Genomic DNA, 13,633 nt, shown 5'->3' on the forward strand with positions numbered 1-13,633 from the left:
CCTCTACGTGAAATGAATCTTTTCACAATCATTTATTTCCGCCTGGAAGTGAAGTCAAGTGAAAAGTCAAGTCATGTCAGAAAAAGCGCTATGTAAGCCTTACGCAATGTTTTAGATCACTGCCCGCCATGACGAATTATAATTGGGCTACTGTCATTTACTGCGCAAAAAGAGAATTTTCGGGAAGGAATCACTCGTATCAGGCGGTAATTGACAGAGTTGTTGAGACTGAGTTTTTGCATCAAATCTAAAACGGTTAAACAATTTTCCAGTATCTCTGTCGCAACGAATAATATGTTAATTGTGCACCAGAATGTGAGTCTTGAGTGCTTAGAGTTGATAATTGTCATTATGTAAGCACACTGATGTAACACGATAGGATGTTTAACGTAATTGTAGGAAAGAACGTTGAAGTCTGCCTCCTACAAGGATTAGACCTAAATCATCCAAAAATTGATCTAGTGAACTAAGCTTACTTTGTTTATCAATGACTTCATTGTTTTTAAGATTCTATCTCATTATTGAAATACATAAAAACGTTAAGACATCAAAATTTAAATTTTTTACTTAAAATTTTTTACCTAGTGAAATTTTAAAACTCTTTTTTTTATTGTTTAACCTCCGGGTTCGTAGTTAAGCGTAGGATGAGATGAATGCTTTGTATTTTGTGTGAAAAATGCCGTGCCTGCCGGGATTCGAACCCAGGACCTCCGGGTGAAAGGTCGAAATGCTACCACTCCCGCCATGGAGGCCGGCTCTTACTTAAAACTAGTCTTTTTTAATGTACGATTCCAAGAGTAAAAAAAAAGATTATCATAAAGAGATGAACACTGAAATATTTTGAAGTATATTGAAAAGAAAGCTATTCCAGGACAACCGACAAATTGTATTTTGGTTATAAATAATACCTCTTAATATTTAAGTTTTTATCTAATTTAATTGTAATTTTATTACAAGTTTTTTTCTAATATTTTGTAACTGACGTAAGTAATATAGAATGCACAAAAATATATAAATGACCAAAAATAATGCTTCTTATAATACGAAAAAATCTATATTTTTTTATGGAGAAGCAGCATATATTATATTACGTGATGGTTGATAAATATCATTGCATTACTTCAATGCTTACATCTGTAACTATCTAGTGGAAGGTGTTAGAGTTACAAAAACGGAGAAATATAACTAAAATAAATTTTTACGTACTTTCTAACCTCCTGATTATGACAGCCTAAGAATAACGTTAAATTGTGAATTCAATTTAATCTGGCAGTTCCACAGTATGGCATAAAATATTTATTTGTAAAATTTTCAAGAACTTTTACAAAATCTTTGCATATACAAGATTTTTCCAAAAATAAAAGAATTTCTTTCAGACATTATTTACCAGAATATAAAATAAATTTATAATAAAATAAAAAAAAAGAGCAGATAAAAACATTAATTCAGCTTTCTTAAAACCTTTAAATTATTAGTCATTAATGCTACTAATTTTCAACCAAGTAAAATATAACAGTAAATCTGAAATAAGGGATGATAAAATTTACAATCTATCAGATTCAAAATCAGGACATTCGAGATGAAAGAAGAAGACCCTATCACTCCGCCGTGCAGGTTGGCATACATTATACGTATATTTTATTGTGTGTTAAAAAATAATCAAATCTTTATATGCCTATATAAATTTTGAGCAGAATACTCTTTCATACCATTCATTTGGGGCAAAATTTTTTCAAATTAAATTTACGTAAACGATTTGCAAGATTACAAGTAGAATAATGGAATAATTAATTAGTTGGAGAAAGTAGGACTATTAAGTTAATTCAAATAAATTCTCTAAATTAACGAAAAACATGTGACCCATGTTTCTTTTACTTCATTATTGAAGCGCGGGAGTCCCCGGGGTCCCCTGAATCAGCTCTGGGGTTTGCCACGGCCAAACTGGGCCCCCGGGGTCCAAAGAGCGGAGCCCCGCTCGACTAATTTAAATATAAAAACAACAGAAAATGTTAATTTTAAATAATAAACAAATCTAACATCCACCCAAGAATTTATGAAGGTCAAATTGACAGGATACTTTACCAAGTTACTAAACGTGTAAATGAACTTGCACAACATAAATGTTACTAAAACAACCAAATATAGAAAAAAAAATCTCAAATACAATTGAAATATGAGGGCAGTTAAGCGAGAAAAATTAACCCTGTTGCATTACGATACTTTTTTTTAAATATGAGTGTATCCCCAGCTTTCTCATAAGTAAAACATGCCATTTTATTTTTAAAAATTAAATTTTACCGGTTCACGCCATTTTGTACTTAATGGGCACTCTTGTAGTCTTAATCGAACATTTCCTATTACTCGCCGCGCCGTACGTGACGATATAAAGCGTCCAAATTCTTGAATCTTTAATTTTATTTCCTCTAATGTTTGCTGTCTCTGATATTCACCTTGCTCTTGAGCTCACAATAAAGAAAAATGTCAAATGAGGAAAAATCAGGAGAACTAGTCGCCAAAAATGTCGCCATTTTTTAATTTTATAGAGTTTGGAAAACTTTCTTTTAAAGCAGTAACAGACACACGATTAGTAGTATGACTTGTAGCAGCGCCGTGTTGAAACCATTTAACGTTAGGAAATCGAACTAATGATTGTCTTAAAAATGTAATGACCATGTTTGTGTAATGGCGATGCTGTAACAGTTATAGCATTTCTTCGATTGTCTTGGAAAAAAATGGTCAAATAAAACCAGATGGTGAATGAACACACCGTACTGTGAACTTTGAACTACGCACCGGTTTGTCATGTAACGAAGTGTTTTCAATGCTCCAATATCGACCTTCTACTTATTTCCGTAGCCGTTCATGTGAAAATGAGCTTCATTTGATATAAATATATGGCTGCTTTTCATACATGGCATTCACAATGAAACATGTTCCGTTTTCAAAGGGATAAAATGGAATGTTATTGAAACATTAATGTTTATGATAAACTAACGCCTTGTACCATTAGATTTTACACTTGGCGCCCAAGTTTGGTTTTTGATGCAACAATTTATTTTTGCTTGTAAATAAATTCCAAGCTAATCATGATAATCTTAGTTTCTTTGTATCTACCCAGAACCGGCAGCATTCAATCTTATTATTTAAAATGACTTACCAATTGTAAATAACTTATATCAGATAAATGTAGGTTTCTGCTAACTGAGAAAAGGTGCAATACATTTATTTCTAGAACAACAAATATAATTTTCAAAATATATATTCTTTTCTTTATTACAGAAACTTTACATCACAGAATCTCCTTTTTGCAGCATTTTGTTTTTATTTTGTTTTTTTATTTTGTTACTAACTTGTTATCTGGTGTTAGTTTGAGGAGAACCTCAATTGGTAATATTTTTTCTCAAAATAAAGACAAATAATAGAATATTTTGTTAGGAAAATTTGCGACAGAATTTCTTTCCCTTTCGTATGCAGTATCGTATAAGTCGACAATTTTATTCATAAAAACAGTAGCAGATTTTATATCGGTACTGGTGAATGAATGTTTGAGTATACAGTATTAAATATAAAAGTAGTTACAGCTATTCCATTTAAGGAACAGCATTACATGAAGAATGAACACAGTATAAAGCACTAAAATGATTTAATAAATTATATGACAATAGTAAGAAAATTGAAGCGTTAAAATAATGTTTGAATAATTTCTTTTATCATTTCACAAACAAATTTTTTTTTTTTTTGCTTTAGGAATATTTATATTGATTTTGGTTAAAAATATAATTTGCAGCGAAAAAATAAGCTGTCCTTTACTTAACTTATATTACCTTCAAATTTTTTTTTTTATTTTTTACCTTAGTTTTCATTAAACAGTGGAAGTAATTTTATTTCTAAAATTGTATTGTAGCAGTACAACAATGACACTGTATGTATATATATTCAGTCACCAATAAGTCTGTGTGCTTTGTGAATGGTATAATGTGAAAAATAAAAATGAATAAGAAAATAAACATTAAATTATCCCATTTCTAATACACGTGCGTAAAATTTTGTACCATTAATAGTCATTATTTAAATATCTTGCTTCGCAGTTCCTTATTTTCTTACACATCTTTCAGTTTAAAGAAGAATGTTACATGTAAGTAATACACCACTACAGACGCAGTGTAGTATTTAACAAGATGTTCATAAAATAAGTTTTTAGGTTTTAATTCTCAAATTTTTGTATATCATTATCATTAAACTAAAACTTAATGTTTTTTTTTTCTTTTTTTTAATATTTAATAATAAAACACGTCCTTTTTATATTTTTAATCCACTTCAAATTTAAAATTTGTATCATTAAAAGATCACATTTAATTTTTTTTTTGTAATTAAAAATGCCTCTAACGTAGAAGGTAAATGGTTTGTAAGTTTTTGTTATTTTTGGAAAGTATAATGTTGATAAAGCGAATAAAGAAACACAATCCAGAGGTAGACCGTGGTAGAAGAAAAAACAGATCATTAAGAGCTTTTTTTATTATAAAATAACATATATAATATCAAGTAATTTTTTTATAAAATAACCTTATCGGGTTACAGTAAAAAAAATGATTTCTTTATGAAGTAAATAAACGTCCATAAATGTATGAATTTATATTAACGTGATACTCACACTCAACACAAATTTTATAATAAGTGAATCACGACAAAATCTGTCTTAATTTTCATTGATTTATTCAACTTATCTTACAGGATTATGTTCATAATTAAACTCTGTACAAATTTTGTTTAAAAGAGTTTACCTGTTAATTACCCATTTAAACATATTATTGTGCATCAAACATAAAAAATGTTTGGGTAAAATAATTTTTTTACCCAAATGTATTGATTTTCACCAATTTCAGATTTCTCAAAAAATACAGATTATATTCAATTTTTTAGGTTAAAACCCATAAAGCACTTATTCTACTCCTTCATAACAATCCTTCGTAACTTCCTAAAAATTTCAGTACGACCTGATTTCACCTGAGTAGCTGAAATCTAAGCGTACTATTTCAATAGCCGTAACTCCCAAATGAAGTATTTTAGGGCATATGTTTAAATGCACTTTTTCCTTTATTTTCACTAGTAGAATAGGTTATGAAAGAGAGAGAGTAGTTCCTAAATAAACTCTCTACATCATGAAAAATGTAGTCGAAAATTTTTAACTAAAGTGATTTGTAATTAAAAAGATTATGATAAAGAAAAGGGAGCCGCAATTTTGTTTCTAATTAATAACAATATACTTAAACATTTTTTTATTAAATTACCTGCAATATAACGTAAAACTTACTGTTTTTTATACTTTGCAAAGTAATATAGGGTTGACCATTTAAAAAGCAGTTCAACAAATGATAAAAGCTGTATTAACCGTGTTATTTCTTCATATGAAACTTAATAAATCGCATTGTATTAATGGTAAAATAAAGTCGATATTAATATTTTATTCTGGAATTATTTTTTATTTACACATGGAATTCTTTTACATTACTCAAATACCTTATCACATAAAATTAAGAAAAACTAAACAACCCCTTTTCTGTTCACCTTTTAATTTACCAGGAATTTACACCAAAAAAAAAAAAAACGCGTAAAACACAATTTAAAACCTGCCATATTACAGCAAAACAAAATTGTTTAATTTTTTTAATTTTATTAATTAAATTTTGGACCAGTGTTTTTCCAAGTATAGCTTTTTTCAAACAGTTGCTTATTTCACTCAGGTATAGTTTTCAGGATAGTATGTTTGTAGATGTTTGATGAACTAGAAGATTTACATCTGAACTGAATTAGCGTTTGAAGATGAGAATAATTAACTGGAGAGGAGAAAAAATAAACCTCACGTAAAGGGATTCACTGGTGCTTTTCCTTCTGAACTGAAATCCATCATAATAGAATAGACAAGGTATAATATTAAAACTTTGTAACAGATTATGTAATGCTTGTTTTTAGTGAGAGATAAATATTTCTTTTAAGGGTAAAATTTGATAAATATGAATCCGATGGAACTTGATTTTGTCTCCACAACTGAGTATTGTAGCACAGTTCCGAGAATTGGTAAATTAATACTTAATTAGATTAGATGTAGTAGAGTCGTACTCTATTATTAATTTTTTTTATTTAAAATGCAGTTAATGGTTGTATAAAGTGCGTATATATATATTTTAACTCTCCTACAAAATCAGTTATTTTGCTGAGTTTTTTAAAACGATGAATTTTGATATTCCTGTTTTATCCAACTTATTTATTATTATCTTGCTATCTGAAGTAGGGGAAACCTGAAGTGTCTCCTGGTTTCAGGAGGACAGAGAAAATTGACCCATACAGCTGAGGGGTGGTGGTTGCTATGATAAAAACCTCGTGCATTTTTTTGGAGATAAATAATACGACTATGATTTTCATATTGTATTATGATTTTCAAATTTTATATTCTTATTATAGCAGATTTTTTTATGGGATATTTAAAAGATAACATCTTATCCAGTAAATCTGAATAGGAGCAGTTAAAAGGTTATTCAATGTCAGTGTCTTCCAAAAAATAGATGAGAGAAACCTATGAAAAATACAAATAAAAAGGTGACCGTATTAGTTGATGCAGATGAGGTGGTTGACATTATTTTAAAATTTTTCTGAGAATAAATCAGATGTAATATAAAAGTGTTTGCAAGTATAAATAAACTGCTCAGGTACGTCCGCTATACCTTTCTTTTTCCTGTTTAGCCTCCGGTAACTACCGTTTAGATAATACTTCAGAGGATGAATGAGGATGATGAGTATGAGTGTAAATGAAGTGTAGTCTTGTACATTCTCAGTTCGACCATACCTGAGATGTGTGGTTAATTGAAACCCAACCACTAAAGAACACCGGTATCCACGATTTAGTATTCAAATCCGGGTAAAAATAGCTGGCTTTACTAGGACTTGAACGCTGGAACTCTCGACTTCCAAATCAGCTGATTTGGGAAGACGCGTTCACCACTAGACCAACCCGGTGGCTGAACGTCTGCTATACCGGTTCCCTTCAATATAACGTTAATTATTGAGTTTCGAATTGAAGCTTCCTTAGTAAATTATTAAGTCCTTCCAAATTGTACCCAAATTTTAACACACACTTGCAGGAACGCACGCACGCACGCACCCACCTACGCTCGCACAGAGCCAGAGAGAGAGAGAGAGAGAGAGTAAAAAATTACAAAAATCCAACATTTCTTTTCAAATAAATACTGCGTTTTATTCTAAACTTAAGAATACTAAAAAGAAATAACTTTTTTCGTTAAAGTTTTGTAACTATACTTCTTTCTTTGCTATCTAAAACCTCCCATTGCAACACTTTGCCAGATATGAATAAAGCTGTATTTCATGTTATTGATTATTATTTATTCTACACAAGACAAATTTTTCATTTTGTGTTTGTAAATTGAAGTCTGCCAAAGTTAAGCGCATATTTATATAGCGTGCCTTGTGTCGAAACCACAACGTTATTTAACTTAGTTAAAAGTTAGATCCCACATTAGATAGAGTTGGCAATCAAGTAAGAATGAAATTGTGAAAAGAGAGGCTTCTTCAAGTCCTTTAGAAACTAAAGAAAAGAAAGTGAGTAACGAAAAGAGACTATCTATGAGAAAGAGAAAGAAAGAGATAAGAAGAGAGAAAAATAAGAGGGCAGTGTGCAGTTATTCAGATGAAAATAGAGTGAAGAAGGAGGCTGTTTTTTTTTTTTTTTTTTTTAAATAAGCCGCTCGCCTTTTTCTTGATAACCCTTTCCTTGATCAGTATTTTCCATCGGTCAGGATATAACGTCATTATTCGTTGAATTCTTCTCCAAATTGATTTTATTTTTACAAATGAACTGAACCGTAATTTGGTATTGGAGGTTATCTGAACCACTGACTTATATATTTGTCTACTTAATCCATTAAAAAAAAATTATTATAATCCGAATTTTACAATTATTCAAGAAATGTATGATGAGATAATAATCATTATTATCAGAATAGTCATTTTTATACTGTAATTATTTTTATAAAAGCTTATTCTATTAGTCTTACTTGTAATACACGTACGAAATCTTTACAATCGTATATATGTTTTGTAAAACAGTAACCTCTTCTAAAAATGGTGAATAATTTTAATTTATTTTATGTATTTTTTTTTTGTTTTAATAATTTTGACCCAAATTTTACTTAAACTTAATTATATCTTTGCCAACAAAGTTGAAACTTGATATAACTTATAAAAAAATACATGTAATTTTACTTTATTCCCAATATACACCTTCCGGACAACTTTGAAACTTCAATATCGGTGATATTTTTTTTCAAAAAGTAAGAAAAGTAGTGTAAGGTATCGTTTTTGAATAGCTTTTTACCTAAATCGATTTTATTCCTATATGAATAGAGAAAGATTATTCTAAAAAATATGCCAAGTAATTTTTAAACATATAATCTGTTTTCGTTATCCTTACCCAATTTGTAGTTTTATAACTAATCAGTTTCCACTTACCGGTTATTTTCCTACTAATAGTTTACATTAATGAATATTACTTTGAATCAAAGTAATATCGTTTTGATAAGTTGAATAAAAAGGGTTTAATAATTACATAGTTGTCTACATCTCAGAAATTCTATCATTTTTTACAAATCAAAATACTGATCATCATTTATGGCTTAATAGTTTGAATAGTTGGTATAAAAAGTATATTGTATTAGTAAATATTTACACGAATGTCATTCGTTTCCTTTCTGCTCTTTTGTATCCTTTACGGAAGAAATTTGTAAAAAACGTTAAGAATACATAAAAATGTTTATGAAACAAAAAATATAATAGATTTATATTATATGGTAGAAGAATATGACTTCTTATAGCCGATATACGAAGAAAATCTAAACATATAAATTCGACTTGATTTTGTTTTCGCCAAGAAAACATTTTTCTTCTTAAAGTATTTAATTTTTAATTAGAAATATCTTGTTTTTTACTCAAAGAAAATATTTGATTTCACACACACACACACACACACCCACACACACACACACAAACACACACCTATATATATATATATATATATAATATTGGATTTCAAAAATTAAATTGAAGTTTGTGTGTATTATATTCAACAGTCGATCTCAAACTATAACCGTCAATTACTGATGAAGCAGAGAAATTAATAAATTAAATAAAAATATTTTCTTTTAAATTAGACAAATTATATGAATATGAATGATAATATTGCAATCAAAAGGGGAGGTGCGCAACTAGATGTTCAAGTCCTAAATCTAAAATTTCAACATCATACGGCAGATCGGTTTTAAGTTATACGATATAAATACCAACAATTGTACGCAGGTACAGGCGTCACACCAAAACTAGTAAAAATGGATTCACAGAAATGGATATTTCCGTTGAAATCTGAAAACTGATATTTTTCGTGATCACAATACTTCCTTTACTTCGTACAAGAAAGAAAAATTCAGCGGAGGTTGTGTCATAGTCAGCCGCAAGCCTTTAGAACGTAGAATACGTATGGTGTAGGGTTGCTAATATGCAAAGAAAGAAAGTGAACAAATTAAATTTTATAAAGTAAAAAGTTCTACAGAAAATATCATATCAGAAGTTAGAAAGTTGTTTCAAGTAAAACTTTATTTACAACAGATCTATGATACGAGAAGTAGCTGAAATCGACGCTGATTTATTTACAAAAGTCAAATTGTACACATTTTGAATAACACCTGATCAACCAGATATCTCAACCAAAGCTTTACAGCTCGTTCCATAACAAATCCACTCAAATACGCACTCTTATGAACAAGCTGCTTCTTAATATTGTCATTTAACGCATTGTCAATATCTAACTGTCGCGGCAAAGATTTCACCTTACTTTTCAAGTCTATACGCACATTTTTCACTTAGCCGATAATAGCGTGTCCCTCGTGTAGCAGTCGATGATATTGCATAAACGGCAGAGGAGCGATACAAGTCTTTCAGTTTTGGATCTAAGTGAGGTAAATCTAGTTTCGGCGGATAATTGAAAATGTTTAATTCTAAAAGATGAATGTGCTTTTTAGCTAATATTCACATTCTGCTAAAATCGAACAATCGACACACTTGCATCTTCGCGTACAATTCCACGACCAACTATATTACATTATTTACTTTCGTAGTTCCCAGCGCATCGTTTTCATAGTCCTTTAGGTTATCTCGTCGTGCCCTCAAATACAAACATCAACAGTAGCAGATGTACTTGGTTCCGGATCGTTGGTAGTCGTTTGCAATGGGCAACGCTCAACTTATAAAATCTTATCTTTCAGATGTTATGAGTAAACCGTCTAAGGTTAGGAATTTGTCATTTCGTAATTTTAGGATTTTCCACGAACTGTTTCACTCTCCCGTAGGCGTTTGCGATACTTAAGAAAACGTTTAACACCCATATACTGCGATATTTCTTCTAAAGAGAATTTTTACAAATTTAATTACGATTATTTGCATCTTTTACCAGTATTATAGTACGACGCATAGATAATATTCGATTAAACAATTTCAACATCATCACATTGAATTTTAGAGATATACAATTTTTAAAGCACCAAGCCGCGTAAACAAGCCTACTCTTCCCCCACTCCCCTTACGATAATTGATGCAGTACTATGTTCATGTCGTGCAGTTTACAACCTTTGTTCCTTCATTTGTCAAATGTTATATCGTATAATGGGACTTTTTTGTCGTCTAGAAGATATTACATTTTCAAATTTTACATGAAAACTCAACACTTGATTTTCTAGTAGGTAGGTAAACGGTGTGAAAAGTAAATGTATTCTACGTGAATCCATTAAACCTTGTAAATTATAATAATATATCTATCAAACATGGTTTATATTAATACAATGAGTTCCATTCGCTGCACTTACGGATAAGAGATAATGTTGTTCCTATTGTACATACTATCCTCATAGGAACTATCTCTATAATTGATTAAGATTATCACAGTACTTCATGGCAAGTACGCAGGATAGATGAGCAGGCTATGTACGTATATTCATATGAATTTAGTAGAACAATTGCTACAGTATTATTATATGAAAATTCCTGAATAAAATTACAATCCAAATTAGAAAATGGCTTAGAAAATATAAAATAAAACCTAAATTATAAAATCTGGCTTGATTTCATTAAACACAACATTAAAAATTTGAAAAATCCATGGTTGAAATATACTCAGAATAAAAAAAATCTGGTTTTTATGTGACACAATTTTTTATCAATAAAATTAAAATCTGTACTTTAATTTTATCTGTACAGTACAGGTACAGATAAAATTAAAAAAAGTACAGTACAAATAAAAAAGTAAAAAGTAAAAACTTTTACTTTTTTTTTTAAAAAATAAAAAATATACTATTAGTAGTAAAAGTTTGAATTTTAAAATACTTAGTTTTGTTAAATTTTTTTTAAATAAAAAATATGTAATTTTATTTTTCGATAAAATTAATTACCGAATACAATATCTCTAGTGAATTAATTAACATTATTAATAAAGTAGATGTAGATACTGTAGTATATATTATACAGTTAATCCCTTTACAATTAAAATTATACAGTTTAATTTTTATCAGGATCAAAAGAAGTCATTTATCCTTTTTTATAATCTTTTTACATATTCACCATATTTGCAAAGAAAAAATGAATACAGACATTAAAAATATAATTTTTTGAGTAGGTGAAATCGGGTAAAAACAATACGTTATTGCATTGAAGTAAAAATATCTTAGATCTCCAAGAAATAATAATTTGAATAAATTTAAATATTCAATGAATTTTTTAAAACAATTAAAAAGTATAAGAACTAAAAAAACTTGTTTATGTAGAATAGTTTAATTCAGAATTTAATTTAAATACCATTCATATTTATTCCTTTTTCCGTTAAAAATGCGTTTTGCTTACGCTAAATTATTAATTTATATATTTTTAATTTTTTTTTTAATCGTTAATTAAAATCTTTCATGAATAATATGCATGTAAAGTTTCTGTATTACAGTCATGATATTCAGATCATTTTCTCTATCTGAGAGTTCACTTTACAGCCAGTATTTATGTTGTACTAAATTAAGGTATTACTTGCAGTAATGGATATAAGATATATCTTTTGTATTTTAGTCACCTTGTAATGTTGATGGTAAAGTTACATTCGGCTAAGCTAAGAAAGCAATCGGAAATGAGATCATTCTTTACTTTCATATGTAAGTCTGGCAAGGGTATTTTTTCTTGAAAATGGAAATTTGTATCGACATTTGTATCAGGTTATATACGACAATTATAAATACGACACATAATAAAAAAAATCAATTCATTTTATATTTAAGTTAATATATTTATATCAAAATATTTATTTTGTAGGTTACTTTGTATAATAAATGGAATTTACATTCCTCTGTGATCGACCAAGTTTCAGATTTGCTGAAACACATCGCTACTTGTGATGAATAATTAATTATACCGAGCCCAAACGTAAACAATATTACGACGTAAGATTGAAGTCATCAACAACTACACATCTGTAACATTGACGTCATTACAATGTAATATAAATAATAAATTATGGTTAATATAACAAAAAATAAATTATTATTATATTATATAATTACTATTATTATTATACAAAATGCATTATTGACAGTAAAGCTGTATATAATAGATGATAATAATACAATGAAATTAACATAGTTCTTTATCTGTGGTAGAAAGCAAACGTCAAAGACCTGGAATAAAATTATTATGGAAATTGCATCTAGGTATATATAACCTGTTAGGTAAATGTAAATTTAAATACGAAGTAATAAAATACTTAACGTCATGAAATTTCCATTCAGTGAAAAAAAGGAAAGATTTTAATATCATGTCAACTAGGCTACTACATGCCGAATTGTAAAGTGAAAAGAAATAAGCTGTTTCATCATTATTAGTAATTAAATAAAACCTTCGGAACAGAATTGAATAAATGTTTTAGAACTATAATGAAGTACATCAACAAAAACAAAAGACATTTTTGATTTTAGGTTGAAATAGCAAAAGTAAATTTAAAATTGGATAGATTCATCGTTTGTATTTTATTCAATTTTTTTTTCTATTTAGTTTGTTCTATTTTTAGTTCACTGTCAATATATATTATTTCCATTGGAAAGAAAGCATTAATAATAATAAAACGTATAATTTATAGTCGATCACATCATTATTAACTGAAACTATTATGAAAATATCACACCACCAAATGCTTCAAACAAAGCTCTACAAACAGGTTGTCAATATACGTACAATAATACGCATAGTAAAAAGTGTAAAAGCGTTATCAATTTAATCTACTAACGTTGTTACTCAATGGTGTAATCCTAAACTAGATGTCACTGTAAATAATCTTTCAACAATAAAATGTTAAAAAAAATTAACATAACTGATTTATGTTGTTTAAAATAACTACTAGTATTTACTTCTTGAAAAATAATAATTATTTAAGAAAACCATGCTAAAAATATTATTTACAGTAAAAAAATATACTGCTAGGAAAAATTTGAATCATTTTTTAATCAAAACCCTAATTCCCTTCTTTCTTTTACCCTTATTTCTCAAG

Source organism: Lycorma delicatula, chromosome 1, assembly GCF_047948215.1.
Source record: "Lycorma delicatula isolate Av1 chromosome 1, ASM4794821v1, whole genome shotgun sequence".
NCBI lineage: Eukaryota > Metazoa > Arthropoda > Insecta > Hemiptera > Fulgoridae > Lycorma > Lycorma delicatula.